This window comes from Anabrus simplex, chromosome 1 (assembly GCF_040414725.1).
Source record: "Anabrus simplex isolate iqAnaSimp1 chromosome 1, ASM4041472v1, whole genome shotgun sequence".
NCBI lineage: Eukaryota > Metazoa > Arthropoda > Insecta > Orthoptera > Tettigoniidae > Anabrus > Anabrus simplex.
The window spans coordinates 1000428129-1000441791 of record NC_090265.1 but is presented as its reverse complement, the minus strand read 5'-3'; positions in this window follow the sequence as shown (position 1 = coordinate 1000441791).

Sequence of the window (13663 nt, the reverse complement as noted above, 5' to 3'; positions counted from 1 at the left end):
TGTTGGTTTAATTAAGAAAATAGGGCAGCGGGTAAATTACTATTACCAGCAAAGTGAACGGACAAATGATGTCGATGATGATGATGATGATGATGATGATGATGATGATGATGATGATGATGATGATTGTGGTTTAAAGGGCCTAATATCTAGGTCAACGGCCCTTAATGATATCAAGATATGCATCAATATTACGGAAGATGAAGAAATCGAAAGAATACATGAAGAGATAGAAAATCCAATACAGTGTGTAAAAATATATGATAATCTAATTGTGATAGGGGACTGGAGTGCACTGGTAGGCCAAGGAAGGGGAGGTAAGGTAGAAGGAGAATTTGGGCTGAGACGAAGGAATGAGGAAGAATTATGCGCCGATCATAATTTACTCCTTGCTGATACTTGGTTCAAATACCACAAACGACGGCTGTATACGTAGACAAGACCTGGAGACACTGGAAGATATCAAATAGATTCCACTGTATTTAGGCAGGGATATAGAAACCAGGGGTTTTTGAAAGACCTTCCCTGGAGCAGGCGGGGACTCTGATCACAATATGGTGGTCATGAAATGCCATATGAATTTGAAGAAATTGAAATAAGAAAGGGATGGCATATACTGTAGACTAGTTGAAGGATGTGAGGGATTGCTTCAAGGAACATGTTGCGCAGGGACTCAATCAGCGGGCTGAAAGAAACCCAATAGATGAAGAGTAGACGATCCTCTACAATGTGATCAGTATGGCTGATGACGAAAAGTTAGGAAGAAAGGCAGGTTAAATTATTAAGAATCAATGGATAACTTAGGAGATGCTATACTTGACTGATGAACGGTAAAAGTGCAAGAATGCATAAAATGAGCTCACAAAAGTATACGGGCGATGTAGATAGAAAGTGCAGGACAACTAAGGAAAAATGGGTGGAAGAGAAGTGAAAGGATATTCAAGGTTGGATGGTTGTAGGATGTATATTAAGAGCTTAGATGGAAGATCACTTCTAGGGAAAGAAGGCATTGAGTGTGTAATATGTGCGGTACAGAAAACTTCTGCCCGATTACAGACAGCATGTTGTTTTACCTAATCGAGAAAGTAGGTGATGGAAAGTGCGAAAACTACCACACCATCAGCTTAGTATCCCACGCTTCCATAACTTTAACATGTATAATTCACCGAAGACTGGAAAGACAAGTTGTAGGAGTTGGGATACCATCAGTTTGGCTTTAGAAGAAATATAGGAATACGTGAAGCAATCTCGATTTTACTTCTGATCTCAAAGGATCGAATTAAGAAGGACAAGCCCAAGTACATGACATTCGCATATACAGAAAGGGGATTCGATACTGTTAATTGGACCAAGCTATTTGAAATCCTGAAGGTTATCGTGTTCACATACCGAGAAAGAAAGATTATATACATTCTTTACAAAATTCAGTCGACCATGCCGTTAGCGGCGCTCAACTGTGAGCTTGCATTCGGGAGATAGTGGGTTCGAACCCCATTTTCGGCAGTCCTCAAGATGGTTTTCCGTAGTTTCCTATTTTCACGCCAAGAAAATGCTAGGGCTGTGCCCTAATTAAGGCCACAGTCGCTTCCTTCCCAATCCTAGCTCTTTCCTATCCCATCGTCACCATAAGACCAAGCTGTGTTGGTGCGACGTAAAGCAACATGTAAAAATAAATCAGTCTGCAATGGTAAGAATTGTGGGCAATAAGAAAAGTAGCAGCAATCCACACTCTTTTGTAATGTTTACATAGAACAAGCGGTAAAGGAATTCAACGGAGAATTTGTAAAGGGATTCACGGTCCAAGGAGAGAAAATTAAAACTCTGACATTTGGCGATGGTATTGTTATTTCATTTGAGTCTGCAAAATCTGTATATATTACTGAATAGTATGAACACAGTCTCGGAGAAGGAGTTCAAAATGTAAATAAATAATAACAAAACAAACGTAATGGTGATTGAACCCATAAGGCGAATAGCCAAATGAGTAATTAAATTATCAGTTTCAATATGTGCAAACTACAGACGGCAAATTCAGTGAAGAAATTTCCCAAGTTAGCAACAAAGAGAAGATACATCCTCTCAACTTGCTTTAAATCATGCCCGGAAGACCCAAGAGTAATAATCAGCCTCCAATAAAACTGACAAGCCGACAGCGGGACATCTCAGCAAAACATTCCCGTGTGAAAGGTGACAATGGAACAGAAGCTGCCACACCTTAAAGAGAGACAAAGAAAGTACTATTCCTATAAGAGACAGAATGATACCTTACACGCCTTGAGAAATAAGTTGGGTCCTTCTTCAACCACTTCAGAACAGCTGCAGGCAATTTTCGACCGATTACAACATTAGAAATTTAACTGCCCTGCCGAAACAGAAATATTATTTAGACGTTTGCGATCTGGAGAAGGGAATTAAAGAAGAAATACTGTTCTCTAGTCTTGGACTAATTTAGGAGGAAATTTGTATGCAGTTAAGTGGTAAATTTTTGTATAATTGATCAATTATCGGCAATTACGTCGCAAGTTTGTGAACAATGCATTCGTCCGCAAGATCGAGACGCATGGAGTGTAATGGAGGGTAAAAAAATTAAAACAGGAGAAAGGTAAAATAACATGCGAAGGAAGTTACAAATAATTCGAGTAGCAGAAATGGCATTAGAAGGAGGTAGATAACGTGGCCAGTGTTTCCATCGTGCTTAGCCATACAGATGAAGTTTAGAGGAAAATGTTAAATATCCTCAGAACTTAGGTATGCGGTACCATAGTCAAAGCCTCTCGTAATATCAACGTAGAGCTCCATAGAAAAAAACTGAAACAAGAGTACGGAGGACATAGCATCACCCGAACTACTACAACGCAACTAAAACACAGTTAATTTAAAATCCAATATGCCATTACAAACATCACATTCCATAAGGAATTTGCAAGGGTAAATTTAGTTATTCGGGAAGGGATTTGATTTACAATAAGTGTTATATTCACAATAATAAAGAAGAATTTCTTCTTTCAGATTTCAATACAGAAGATTACATGCTAAACATAAATTCATTAAATCCCATAACAATCTCCTCTCGAGATTGCGTTACAAAACTGAAAATTTCGAAGTGATGAAAGAAAATTATAACTTAAGTTATACCTTTCTAACGAACACATCAAGACTTCTTTCATAACTCCATGGAACATAAACCCACATGAACTTCATAATCTTACAGTTACAGTTACTATCAGAAAAGGAGTAAGACAATGATGTCCCCTCTTCCCAATTCTGTTTAATGCTTTTAGTGAGTTGATGATGTCAAAAGCTCTACAAGATACAAGGTTAGGAGTAAAAGTCGATGGAATATTCATTTTCATAAAAGTAATAAAGTCTCCAGATCCATAGACAGTGGATCCCATACAAATATAGATAAGCATGGGCATGTTTGTAAGTGCAGACCTTCATGACGACATGAGTTAGAATCATCAAATAGGGTGAAATTTGAGCACAGTTTTCACACACTGCTTTGTTTTCGGATACTTCTGTGGGAGATGGAATCATAAAACTTGGCTAGCGGATGTCCAATGGTTGTGTCAGTGAGAGTGCAAGATTTATCTACCATCGAGAAATCCAGCTCTATCTAAATTATAAAAGCTGTAGATCTCTCCAAACTGAGAATCGAATATTCTGTCTGTTTTGTGATACGAATTACCGATTAGCCACCAATTACCCCGAAATGAAGGTCTGCAACGTCATTAAAATTGCATCCATACCACGAAATTTTGGGGGGCCAAAAGTTACACAATTGAACAACTTGGTATTTTTCCTCAAAGGAAAGAGATTCCAGATTTCGGGATTAGCACTCGCGTACATACGGAGACATTAAGGAAGAAAGTGATACAGTTTAGAAAGTTGACATTAATTTAAGATAGGATAATAAATGAGGACGGCCGGATAGGACACATTTGTAAATACTGAGTGGATGTAGTAGAAAAAAGAAATGTTCGTCGCTAAATTGTAATGATATGAGCTACTGATTTAAGAAAAAGTGTAACAGATGGAAAATTTAGGTGCGAGGATTCTTAGATAAGAAGCTGACTTGCGGAGTTACTATATAAGCTAAAGAGGCAAGGAAGATGCGGAAATAGAAGGAGAGAACGGAAGTAGAATAGAAATACAGTAAAACTTACAGCAAATACCAAACACTTAACTGTGCAAAATAATCGCTTGCAATCCGCAGTACTGTTGAAATATGTGCTATTTGAGGCCGATTGCAACCCCCAACGGTATTCCGAAAATACCCCGAAGCAAGCAGCTTTACGTCTCTCTCTCCTTTTACCCAACGGAAAACCTCGAGTTTACAGGAATAATGATGAAAGTGGCATTACGTCACTTCCCTGCTGGCAACCAGCCAGATACGTTGCCATGGTAAACGGTAGGTTCGTTGTCGGTCACTCACTGCAGAGCATGAAACCCGTAGTAACTTTCTCCGTCATTTGAAGAGTAATCGAATTTATACACTTAACAAAAGTTGCTTAAAATGAAGGTACATTTCAGCCTACGGATTTTACATAAAAGCGATAGTATAAGAGAAAATTGAAAAAGCCTGTTCTGGTCTTCCTATAAACACCAGTCTATTCATTGATTTTTAAATTATATGCATATCCAAACCTGCTCCTGGATGTGTATACTCTAAATATGAAGTTCGGTCGAGATCTGCCCAGCCGTTTTACCGTGATTGTGGACTAGACGGACAAACAGACGAACAGACGGACAAACAGAAACAAAAGCTAGAAACCACTGGCATGGTCTTGAGTTGACTAAAAACGGAAAAATATCTTAAAAATTGGAAAAATAACGAAATTACATACAACGGACCACTACAACATTATTTACATAGATTAACCAGAATTATCATTCAACTGTTGTTTGTATTATTGGTTTTTCCATGTGCAGAGTATTCACAAAATGCGCGGAGGTTTGAATTCGCTTTTCAGCAGCCAAACCTTTAATTAACAATTTCCTGAGAGCCGTTGATTTTGTTCGGTCAGAATGCAAGCACTGGACCAAGCCAGTAATCATTGGCGAGAGAACCGCCACAAATTCGTGGTTTCCAAACTAATTTTCTGAAAATTGCTTAACCCACTTCCTGCTCTCTCTCCCCCCACACCACCAACCATACGCCGGCCGCCTATACATCTCGCTCAGAGCCTAGACATTCAGCTTCCTCCAACTCGTCTCCGTGAATCCAAAAAATAATCGTTACTTACTGCTGAGAGGAAACTGAATTTTCTACAAAAGAATTTTAGAACAGTCGTGTCACTTGCTTTCTAGGCTAGCTGATAATTGACATCCTTTGTGTTATGACGCAAGTTTGACGTTATACATGTGTTGATGTTTCAACTGTTTTAGTATTCCTTGTGAAGGCGACCTTAGTTTTTACATATATAGAACATTCATTCGATGAACAGTCTTAAATGGGTGTTCTTGACATTGTGATAGTTCATATATCACACCCTCGCACTGTATTCAGAAGTAAGATATATTATTGTAAATATTCGTATTAATATTATATCATTTGTATATTTCTCGTAATATTCTAAGCTGGAAATTATTCATATGTGATACGAGTAATTTGTTTTGTATAAGCGGATGGGAAAACAGAGCTATTTATAACTCCGAAACATTCCGTGAGTCATGCGGACAGCCCAAAGTCCGATGACGCGGCCTGGTTGTTCTTGTATTGGAACCAGGACGAGGTTCGGGGCGTGGTCTTGGAATGGCAAGACTATCTTCCACTCGTGATTGGATGGCCAGGACCAATTTAGACGTATCATGAGGGAGTAGGAGAAAGCTGATGTCTATTTAGGCATGTGATAAAACGATGGAGAAGACTTGCCTTAAAACGTTTGTGGAAATTGGTTGACGGGAAATTGTGTGGAATGTGAAGTGTGGTACTGCCTTACAAATTGTAGAGTGCTCAGGCACTTTATGTTATATCAGTTGTGTCGGCTTGGTGTCTAATATGTTGGTGAAAGCTATGGTGTACTGTATTTCTGAGCTTCCGTAATTTATGATCTGGTACAACAAGCGCGTGGCGCATGTTGCTCGAGTGCTCACTTCTAGTTTCCCACTGTTTTTGTTGTTGGATAATTGTGTAAATATGAAGTCTTCCAGCAGTATTTTGTGAGAGTATTTTACGTATCTTTAAACCAAGTGCTAGAATCAATGAATACAGAATTATATTGGTACAGTATCTATGTGATATAACAAGTGCTGATAGTGAGTATTTACAAGTTGTATTCATACACAAAGACAGTGAACGGTATTTATCTACATCCATATATATATATGCTTTGTAATTAATGCTCATCGGGATAACTGAAAATGGAAGCTTAGTCCTCACTTTTGATTTCACACTGTTTTTGTTGTTGGGTAATTGTGTAAATATGGAGTTTTCCAGCAGTATTTTGTGAGAGAATTCTACGTATACTTTTGTGTGTTAATGAGGGGCTCATAAACGGATATTTTTCCGAATATAGTTAGCTATTTCATAATCAGTGTTATTGATGAACTAAGGTGCAGTTCCTACATATTTAGTCGTTCTCAGAAGGTAAGGTAAGGCCTAAATCAGATGTACCAGTACTCACCCTGGAGAGAGACTTATCATGCTTTATTAAAATTTGAGTGATCCATTCTGGTAAATAGGTCAGATAACTCGCCTGTCCCAGTCGTATTGCTTTGTCTGCCCTTTTCAATAAAAATATGTACATTAAATACCGCTAAATAATAATTAATTCATTCGTAATGCCGTTTATTGCACGTTTTCCGTACAATATTCTCTGTGCTTCGGACATTCGGATGTATTTTGATCTTCATTTTCAAACGCTCGCTCGAAATAGTGCAACATATAATTGGCCGTTAACTGAACACTGGTTCTGGTAAGTAGACTACCCTACCCACGTTTTCCAAACGTTCGTCCCTGTGCTTTATTAATGGTCATACTGAAGGCTAGTCCACTTGATACCTTCCCGTCTGTGCGTACGTCGACTGTTTTCCTTAGCTGCATGTAAGTTATTACGAACGCTCTACCGTCTGTTGAGTATATTCAGAAGCTGGGGAATGTCGGAGGATCAAAGAGTATCTAGCATAGAATAGTATTCTTCATGACCAGAGGAAGTGTATACACTCTGGCTTCGCACTTAGTATTCAAACATGGCTGCATGCAATGACATTATTAAGGATGAAAATCACATATATCAATATAAATAAAAGTGTTAGCTGCTTAGCAACCTGCTAAGTACAGAATGTATTGCTGTTTAGGGAAAGACTTCGTCTTCAATTATTGGAGTGGTTATTTAGTGATTTAATTTTAGGATTACCCAAAGTTGGCTGAACATAGAAACCTAGCAATGTCTCACTATTCACCGGCAAGTAATTCCGGAAAGAACAAAATAGAAATGAAGCAAATTGGCCCAGGAGAACGGACGGATTTGCCAAAGCTGTTTCTAGTAATCTCTTTTAATAAATATATTATTTTTTGAAATTAATTTATTAATTTATTTCCGTTAATTTATTCATGTATGAGAATATCATATTATAATTGGCTGCCCAACGTGAGGCTGAATGATTGGTACATTTGTTGGGGTTATAAGCGTAGGTGCACTTGTCAGGTACGGATAGAATTCTAAAAACTAAGTCAGTCAAGTGTTTTATATGTACATGATATGTATTTTGGAGTATGAAGAAATGTATTAGCCAGTCTTGTATTACAAAATTAGGGAATAGAGGGGTTGTCAAAGTTTTTGATACTATGAATCAGTATAAGAGAGTTCAAAAGAATTCCACCACATCGGGTCTATTCAATTTAGGTGAAAGTAGCAAAATGGCTAATAGTAGTAAAGGTCAATCGGCAACGATAGGAGAAGAATCGAGTAATCAGACTCAAACTCATAGTGTAGGGGGTGTTAAGGAAACGGTTCGAGGGGAGGCTTCAATTCTCAGAATGCTTCAATCGATATTTAATGAATTGTCCAGTAAGATCGATAATAAGAGGGTTGAATTAAATGAATTGTCCAGTAAGATCGATGAGAGGGGTAAAGTGTTAAGGGAGGCATTTAAATCAATTGATAAAGGGGTGAGGGAAACCGATGATCAGAGAGATTTTGAGAATAGGGGGCGTGATGTAATTAAGGAAGATGTGTCGTATGACTTACTTTGCGCTGGTGGTGGTGGTAATAGCATTGTGACTATCGATAATCTTGTAGAAGTTTCTGAAATCGAAAGTGAAGATTTTCGTGAAAATGATAAAGGTTGTTTACTGAGTAAAGAGTGTTTACTGAGTACACATCAGAATGAGGATGTTTCTTTTGAAGTGTACGTGAGGAGAATGAGGTTAGGTTGATTATGTGTAAAAATGGTGACATTGAAATTAATGAAACTTCTGGTAAGAGGGCTGAGAGTAGCAGTGTTGTTGGCATGAAGGTAGTGAAAGTAGGAACTGATATGAAAGATGGTGAAGATGAATTAATCGTTGGTGCATTAAGTAGTAATTATGGGGGTCTCGAAGATAATTATGGTAATGGTTTACAGTAATAGAGTGAGCGTGAGTGAGGGAACGTGTGCTAAGAGTGGTGTTAATGAGCTTGATTTAAGTGAAGTAGGTATATTTCATAAGCGTGAGTTAACTATGACCGTTGTTCGTAAATGGTTGTTTGAAGCGGGTTGTAAGTCATATTTTTGCTTAAGGGAATTCATCGGAAGGATGGTAAACTGTATGATTATTCGGGGTTTGAAGTGTGTGTGAGAAATTGTTGTGTCAGAGATTATGTTGGTGTATTGGAAATGTTTAAGAAAAGTAAATAAAAATGTGCGTGAGATGGAGCAAAGTCTATTGAAGCGAATGTGTACTATTCTAATTAATGCTGAGAGTTGTGCGAATTATTTGAAGGACGCGTTGAATGATATCGATGTGAGACTGAGAAAAAAGAATCTGGTCGGTTCGCCTGCATTTGCTATGGTTTTGTGGAAAAGAAAACGTAGTCTGATTATTGCGCATTTCAGAAATAGGGATTTTTTAATTTGAACTTTGTTATGAATGTTCCGATGGGAATCGTGTATGATTCTCGTGTGGCTGGATGAGATGGGTGTTTATAGGTGAGGTAGAATGGATTGTAGATATAGTCAGGTAGTATTATTTATTCTCATCTTTCGATGCTGATATTACGTTTATGAAAGTTCTTTCATTTATATCAGAGTCCGTATACTGTTGAATTGGCAAGTGTGCTTATCGTCTTCGAACCTCGGACGGTAAGGTCCTTGGAACATAATATCCATATTTTTCGCAGACATGAGAGAGGATCTGCACCTTGGCTAAATATGACCAATTTTTAGCTAGTGCTCAGTAGTAAAAAGGGATTGTATTCAAGGGTGCATGAAACAATCAGAGTTGTTTGTGCATAGCCATATTATTATTGGTTTTGTTGGGAAAAACTGTATGTCGAGTGTGCGAATACAATGAAGTAGACGCAATATATATATATTTATTTATTTATCACAGTAATTTCAGTGATCAGTTATGTCATTCTACGATTATTTGTGAAAGTCTATTTTGTGTTGAGTCATAATATGTAATAGCATCGATTCACCAAGGGGGCGTTATGTCATAGTACGTATATCACACCCTTGTACTGTATTCAGAAATAAATATAATAATTATACGAATAATAACAATACAAATTATAAATCCATCATTGTTATTGCTATTATTCGTATTAATATTATATTTATTATTATTTCATTCGTATATTTATTCGTAATATATTAAGCTGAAAGGACTTCATATGTGATATGAGTAATTTGTTTTGTAAAAGCGGATGCGAAAACAGTGCTATTTACAACTCCGAAAGATTCCGTAAGTCATGCGGACAGCCCAGACTCCGGTAACGCGGCCTGGATATTATTGTCTTGGGACCCGGAAGAGGTTCGGGGCGTGGTCTTGGAATGGCAAGACAATCTTCTACTCATAATTGGATGACCAGGTCCAATCTAGACGTATCATGAGAGAGTAGGGGGAAGCTGAGGTCTGTTTTGGCATGTAATAAAACGACGGTGAAGACTTGCCTTAAAACTATTTTGGACATTTGTTGACGGTAAATTGTATGGAATGTGAAGTGTGGTACTGACCTACAAACTTAGAGTGCTTAGGCACTTGATATTATATCACTTGTGGCGGCTTGGTGTCTTATATGTTGGTGAAAGCTATGGGGTTCTGTAACTCAGACATTCCATAATTTGTTGTCTGGAACAACAAGCGTGTGACGTGTGTTGCTCGAGTGAAAGTATCTTTAAACCAAGTGTTAGAATCAGTGAACACAGAATTATAAAGGTACAGTATCTGTGTGATATAACAAGTGCTGATAGTAAATATCTGCAAATTTTGTTGATACACAGAGACAGTGAAGGGTACTTATCCATATACATACATATAGGTTTTTTAATTAACGCTCATCGGGCTAACTTCAGCTGGTAGTTTGGTCCTCGCTTTTGGTTTCCCACTTTTTTTTGTTGTTGGATATTGGTGTAAATATGGAGTCTTCCAGCAGTGTTGTGTGAGTGTATTTTATGTACATTTTGGTGTGTTGATGAGGTGCTCATGGACGCATATTATGCTGAATATGTTTAGTTATTTTATAATCAGTGAAGTTATTGATGAACCTAGGAGCAGTTCCTATGTATTTAGTTGTTTTAAGAAGGTTATGTAAGGCCTAAATCAGATGTACCAGTACTCAGCTTAATGTACACGTCCTGGGAAGGAGAATTATGGTGCAATATTAAAACTTGTGGGATCCATTCTGGTGAATACTGGCGCCCCTACTACGAACAATAAATTTATTTTTATTTCAAATATTTTCTTAAAATTATTTTATTAATTTATTTCAGTTAATGTATTCATATATGATAATATCATGTTACAACATCAAACACTTAAATAACAATATTCTACAAATAAATTTCGTTCCGACAAGGGATATTATAGGGCAATAAATATATTTAGAATGGCATTCCGGCTTAATATCCCGGAATATGTCCTCCATTTCCCAGTTCGAACAGACCATGAAAGACTTATCATTTTTCTATCATTGTTTCTGTCAATCATATAAACTCTACACCTTATCAGAATACAGAATCCACAGTTTTGGTTGTCGCTCAGATGAATAGTGACACTCCGGATATCCTTTAAGTCCAAATTTCGCTCCATCGGAACATGGGTGAGAATGATTGCAAACGGAATTGTTCAAAATGTCCCTAATTATAGATGAATGTTTGTATATCCCAGCATAGATCTTAACCACACATGGTACAGATATGACTTACTATCTACAAAAACAGATGTGGGGTAAAGACATCCCAAGCACTCTTAGGGGAGGATGTGAAACGAAAGAAACATAACCAAAAACGGCCGATATTTGTGTCTAACCCGTAGTTTTCGGGTCTCCGATAGGAACTGTGATACTCAGAATACCGTTTAAGTCACAGTTCAGCCCCAATCGGAATGGAAGTTGAGAAGGGGGGTGAAAAGAATGTCCAAAATGACTGAGGTTGTTGTTGAAAATGACCGAAATTATGAATGAATTTGTGTATGGTCCAGCATAGTTATCAACCAAACTTGGTACTTATATTACCTGCTATCTGGAAAACATTACCGTAATCTAGGTCATTTTCGGCATTTTCTTTCGCATCCCGTTTAACCCATATGCCGATGGTGGCTGAACTTGGACTTAAACGACAGCCGGAATGTTACAATTCATCACAACGATCCAGAAATCTATGGATTTTACATTAATATGGGTCGTTTTCTTTTAATTATATATTTCACCCCATAATATTGGTCATTTGGATATTGATTTTCACCCTTTCAACCCCAATTCCGATTGGGGCTGAACTTTGATTTGTCACAGTTCGTTTTCAAGGAATTCAACCAGAGCAGTCAGACAAAGTTTTCAAGAATGTACTCCTATACAAGTCCGTCCTCCTTCGTCTTAGACAGAAATATTATGCAATATTCACGAGAGGGAAAAAGAATGATAATGGTCACCATTTAATTATGTGGACCTTTACTCTGGATGTTGATGTCAAGTTTTCCAGTGTGTCTACTCTTTCTTTCCTCAGTTTGTAGAATGTCAACATCTCATGTTTCCAAGAATAACCGGAATTCTCCTTAATGGAGCCTGTTCATTTTGTAAATAAGCTTCTTATTTCTCTTTCATTTTTCTTCAGAGTACAAGTAATTTTACAAGATAGTTTTCTAACAACTCGCTTGCCACTGATATTGAATAATACTGTAACTTGTTTGCAGGTAGAAACGAAATGCACAAGTTAGAGAGTTAAATTTTATGGTTATCTTTAGTATTATCTACTGTTAATGTTTACGCACTACACAGACACATACACGGATACCAGTTTTCTCTCTCTACTCTCGCTAAATCAGCCACACTGGTTGTTCACTCTACCGCTTACAAACTAGACTCTCGCATTAGCTACACAGGACACATTACACACTGTTCTACTTCTGCCAGTTATACTCTAAGGCAGTTCTACAATCACACTCGTCATACATTATCACAGCTACTCACTTCATAGTTTGTGCACAACACAGTCTCATAATTCGGTACGTTGTTGATTGTCTGTACACGCACAACAATCGTAGTTCACTGACTTTTGCCGATCCCTCGTCGAACTCTCTCACTCTGCACAGTGACACAAGGTTCACCTCGCAACAGCTGGACACGGAAAACTCAACTTCTCGACGACAGACAGAACAGAACAGAGCTATAGGCTCTGTTCCACGGACTGAACACTCACTGCACAACACTGTTCAACTAACCCTCAACTCTGACTGAGAACACATGTGAGCTCAACAGACCCGTCGTAAATAGGGTGTTCGGCCCGTCGGGATACTTCCGAAAAGTCGCTCTCAAGTTCTCTGGTTTAATGACCTGTTTCACCTTCCGACACTTTACCGTATCGTCAAGAGGCCTACACTGAAATGACAGAGTGTTAACTGATAGGGGATGGCCTTGCGCGTGTGACTCGTTCCTGATTTGTTGGCTGTGCGGCAATCACATCTGGATACTATCGTCGATGGTTCCCCAGGTGCAGCTGCTCCACCTTGTTCCGCCTCAATGTCTTATAAAAATGGTGTACACTATCGCATTATCAATTATCTACAGTGCCATTCTTTCCTGAACCAGATATTCACTGGACCAGTCACAGAACTGCTTGTGCAGAAATACTCACTCGGTAAGGTCCATCCGGATGGCTTCCAACATACTCTTCAATCTTTTGAACATAACAAGTCCGAGCATTGTAGAGTGAAAATATTTTAATTCCGTATTTTTCTGGTTTAGATTTGAGGTATTGTCGAAATATGCAATTGCCTCTGAATGGCTCTAACAATCATCAATAGTTTCATACTTATCAAACACATAGTCCTCAGTGCAAAGTTCTTTAAACCGATCGAAGCTAAATCATAATGGAGCAAGCTTATCATATTGTTGTCTCGCCTTTCGTGTGTCGATATTATCGAACTGTATAGTAAGTAACAAAAAAATTATTCCTTGCAAAAGCATAGTCGTTCGAACAAATCCACGCCTATGAATACATATATTCTGATTTTAATTATAGG